Here is a 4,881-nt window from a genome sequence, read left to right as displayed (position 1 = left end):
GATCCCTTCATGTGTAGCTTGACTTGGTAAGACTAGACCAAGATAGGATAACTTGGGATTGAGGATTTACACTCTCCTAAGGATAGCTTGCCTTAGCATTATAGAATGCATGTCAAGGATAACATGAGTTAGGAGTAGTCATGGTACCCTAGGATTGAGGATTTATTCTCTCCTATGGGCAACTTGAATTAGCATTATTGGGATGCTTTCATGGTTGCATTACTTGGTTTGGCCAAGGGCAATTCATGGTAGCTTAGGATTGAGGATCCATACTCTCCTAAGGGTAGCTTGACTTTGCATTGTACGATGCATTTCAAGGGTAGCTTGAATTAGGTTAGTCAAGGTATCTTGGGATTGAGGACTCATACTGTCCTAAGGATAACTTAGGATTGAGAATCATACTCTCCTAAGAGTAACTTGCATTTGTATCATAGTACACTTGTAAGGGTAGCATGACTTAGTTGGTCTAGACTTCTTTCATGGTAGCTCGGATCGGACACTTGTACCTTTCCTAGAGTAGCTTGGACTTACATGTTAGCGTGTCTTCCAAGGTAGTTATCTTAGCCTAGTATAGTTATGCTAGTGGTATGATAGCATGGTCTAGCCTATTAGGGGGTTATTCCTTGGTAGCCTTGAACTGAGAAATAGAGTTCATTCAAGGGTTGTGACTTGCCTAGTACTAAATAGAGAAGTACTTTATGAATAGAGGCAAATAGTTTAGATGGATTAGTGCCTAACTAGTGAGCATTCTTGATAGTCTAAAGGGGTACTTAATGTGGGTAGTAGTTTGTGATGTTATCCATACATTAAACAAGTATGACTTGAGACTAGTTATGAAGGATTCTCTTATATGGTTTAATTTAGCTTGGGTTGTTTCCATAGTTTCCTTCCGAGATATGATTGACTAAGGGTGATACTTTTGTTGTCTACATGAAGTTAGCCAATAGTAAGACAACAGGAGGGTTAATATGACGTGGATGACTTCAAGGTTATGCTTAGTGTGAAGGGTAGTATAGGATGCCTTTCATGTATTGCACATGTGTGCTTTGAGATTACTTAGAAGAATGGTGCCCTTATGCTAGAACGAAGCTTAAAGACTTGACCATGTATATACACTATGATTAAGATAACCAAAAAGGGATACTTGTCTTGGGTGGTATTATGGGATGTTATTCATGCTTTGAACATGCATGCTTTGAGGTTACTTAAGAATGGTTCTATTATGGTATAGATTACTAAGAGTCAATTATGCTTATATGATGCTTATGTTGGAGACTTTGCTTATTAGAATTATTATATTGTCTCTTATGCTTATGGTTTATGTTTCATGAAGTAGTTCATATGATTTGGATTATGTCTTATCTCTATATTTCTAATTTATGTTGAAATCCCTAAGAATCCATGCATATGCTTATGGTTTATGTTTTATGAAGTAGTTCATATGATTATGTTGAAATCCCCAAGAATTCATGAAATATTTATATTTCTAATTTATGACCTTGTGATGTGGGTGAATTGACGAAAGATTATGTTTGTAGTAATTTAGTTATTTGAATCATGTTATTATCAATGTATAATGTAGTAATTCTAGATGTGTTGATTGAATATGATATGTGATCCTTGAAGGGCGAAGTATGAGAATTATGCATGATTATGAGATTTATGTATATTCTTTAAGAACACTTTGATAGTAAAGTTATTATGATTATGATCTTGTGTGTGCTGTTGAAAGGCTATTCTCATCTATACACCTATGTATGAATATGATATGATGTGATAGGGTTTCTCACAGTATGATTATTCTAAGGTTGAAAGTCTATTCATACCTATTGAATCTATGAGCGATAGTATGAATTATGTTGGATTGAGTGTCAAGACATTCTTCCATGAGTATGAACTTAAGCCAAGTCTTAATATGTAATCTGTGGGAATTAATGCTTCGCATCGAGTGGATATGAATATGAGATGGAAGATTTTATGCTAGGTTAGTCCGGCTTCCCAGTGAAAGCTTTTACACTAGTTGAGTCCGGCTTTCCCAGTGGGTTCTTTCTACCTTAGTTGAGTCCGGGTTCCCAAAGTATGTATCTCATAAGATGGAAACCTTCTACCTTAGTTATGTCCGGGTTTCTAGTAGCAATCTCCATATCCCATATACTATGTGCCCTGATAGGTTATTTAGCTAGTGGATCCACCTAAGCTAAGAGTATGGTTCTACCTTAGGCAAGTTGAACAACCCCTTTTCGGTGTGGGGTAGACACCGGATTCCATGTTAAGCTCACATGGTCTATGTCGGTTAAGGCTTATTTCCCCATTATGACAATAGTATGAACAAGAATATGAATTATGTATTATAGTTACTCAAGAGGCTCTACTTAGCATGGGTGAGATTATGGGGTCTTATTCATGCATTGCACAAGTACGCTTTGAGGGTATTTATGATATGTTCTGCTTATGTTATGATGATCTATGTAATGAATATGGTTATGACTTATGTTTTCCACTATCTTCCAAATGATTTTTTAACTTAGTAAATTGCATGCATTCAACTAAAATGTCCATTTTAGGATGTTTTCATGGTTTTTATGCATGACTATCATACTTAGTACATTTTTGTACTAACTCATGCTTTTCCTACATTTTCCACAAGTGTAGGGTCCGGTTCTCAAGGTGGTCATCATAGTGGCTAAAGCTTGGATTCTCTTATTCTCATAAGCTTGATGGTGAGTCCTCATGATTCGAGGACGTACATTATCTTTGTAGTTCTTTTCTTATATTTTTCTTTACGGATTATGTTGTATGGGTTGTGTCCCTATTTGATTCAAGTATTGTAATAGATGGCTATGTTGAGACAAGTATAGACTTCCTCTTTCCTTTATGAATTTTTTTGACTTGAAATGCGTTTTTACTCTTTATTGTTCTATGCTTATGTTATGATATGCTAAGCGGCTTACATGGTGCCTTTCGGGGTTCGATAGGCCTTGTTACATCTAGTGGGTACCCCTGGGGCATGACATATTTCAAGTAAAAACTCACCACACAAGGCACATCAAACACAATTATTGAGCACACCCTTACAAGATCAAAAGCTTACGTGTGAGGTTCATTGCAACACTCATAAAAAATCAGCTAGTCAACACAAGAATAAAAAAGATCATTCAATAGTTCAGCATTATCAATTTCTTATTGCAACACATATTAAATATATTTCTCATCATGAGTACTATCTAAGGCAAAAATATTCGACATAATCACTCTTTTACAACAATTTGAATCAATTCATGAAGACCATTTTTAACTCATCAACATTGCTTATAGAAAGACAAAAGTGAAACTAACACTATCTAGTATAGGGTAGCACCATATGTGTGTCATACCCTACCTAAAAGAAAGATTTATTATCATCAATGCAAATAATGGAAAGAAATAGGATTGGATTGAATGACTCATGGTCGTATGAAGAGTGATCAAATTGCTAAGAAGTCAACAAATGGTTAAAGATCACTGATAGGATCGGTGGATCGCCGAACTGGGAGAGATCAGTGACCATGCATGTAAAACTTGAGAAATCATTGACCAATTTTGTGAGTTAAAGGTTGATCGCCAAATGGAAATAGGCGAATCACTAGCTAGTTGTGTCCATCAGCGATATTGAAAGTACCCCCCACCCCCCCTTAAATTATTCAGCCAGATGGGCGAATTGAGTCGTGTTAACCTAAAAAAATCAGTGGATCATCGAAATAGGGGTGTACATCGCCAAAATTGACAGTACTTCCATAATGTTGACTTACCCAAAGAGAAAAATCATTGGGACTTTGCCTAGTGGATTCAGCGGATTGTCGACCTGGGGTATATGTCGACTATCTACTTTCCATCTTGCACAAGTGAGACACACAATTTAAATACACTATAACAATGATGACAAGCTTCTCACGCATCACCCAAGTACACAACTTCAATAACTCTCGCATCAAGACCTTCCCTAAAATAGACTTTCAATCATCTGTCGTTGACTTTGAATTTCACACCCTTGACATCTTCAATTTCAATTTCTCAATTTCTATACACCCTAGTTACCTTTTATGGACCAGTCCACTTTGACTTTAGCTTACTCAGGAAAAGTTTCAATCTTGAATTGAAAACGTGAACTAGCTCACCTACCCGAAACTCCAAGTGTAGGATTTTGGTGTCATGCCAAAGTTAACTTTCTCCTTATAGAGTGTGGAGCTCTCATAAGCCTTCCACCAAAATTCATCTAGTTCAAGTAGCAGGTCAACATGGTTCCTTGAAGCCATCTCCTAATTTAAGTTTACCTTTCTTAATTTCCCATAAGACTGTGCTCCAACTCAATAGACATGTGACAAGCATTCCCAAACACTAATTGGTAAGGGGGCATGCCGATGGGTGGATTTGAAGGATGTTTTGTAGGCCCAAAGTTCATCATCAAGTTTGCTAGACCAATCAGTTCAGCTAAAATTTACTATTTTGGCCAATATATTCTTTATTTCCCGGTTAGCCACTTCGACCTTCCTACTCGATTGGAGATGGTATGGTGTGCTGATTTTATGTTTTACCCCATACTTTGATAAAAACTATTCAAAATGGTGATAACAAAAATGGGAACGACAATCACTTATAATGGCTCTTTGGGTCCTAAACCTTATGAAAATATACCTTTTAAGGAACATTGTGAAACTCCTCCTCTCTTCGTTAGGCAATACCGTAACTTCTACACAATTTGACACATAGTCCACTATTAGTAGGATATAATTGTTCACTAATTAACTAGGAAAGGGTCCCATCAAATGAACTTCCAATATATCAAACAACTCCACTTTGAGAAAGAGGAAGTTCATGCCTATTTTAAATACTCCATTGCATCTA

This window comes from Solanum tuberosum, unplaced genomic scaffold, assembly GCF_000226075.1.
Source record: "Solanum tuberosum cultivar DM 1-3 516 R44 unplaced genomic scaffold, SolTub_3.0 scf00061, whole genome shotgun sequence".
Taxonomy (NCBI): Eukaryota; Viridiplantae; Streptophyta; class Magnoliopsida; order Solanales; family Solanaceae; genus Solanum; species Solanum tuberosum.
Note: the sequence above shows the minus strand (reverse complement) of the source record.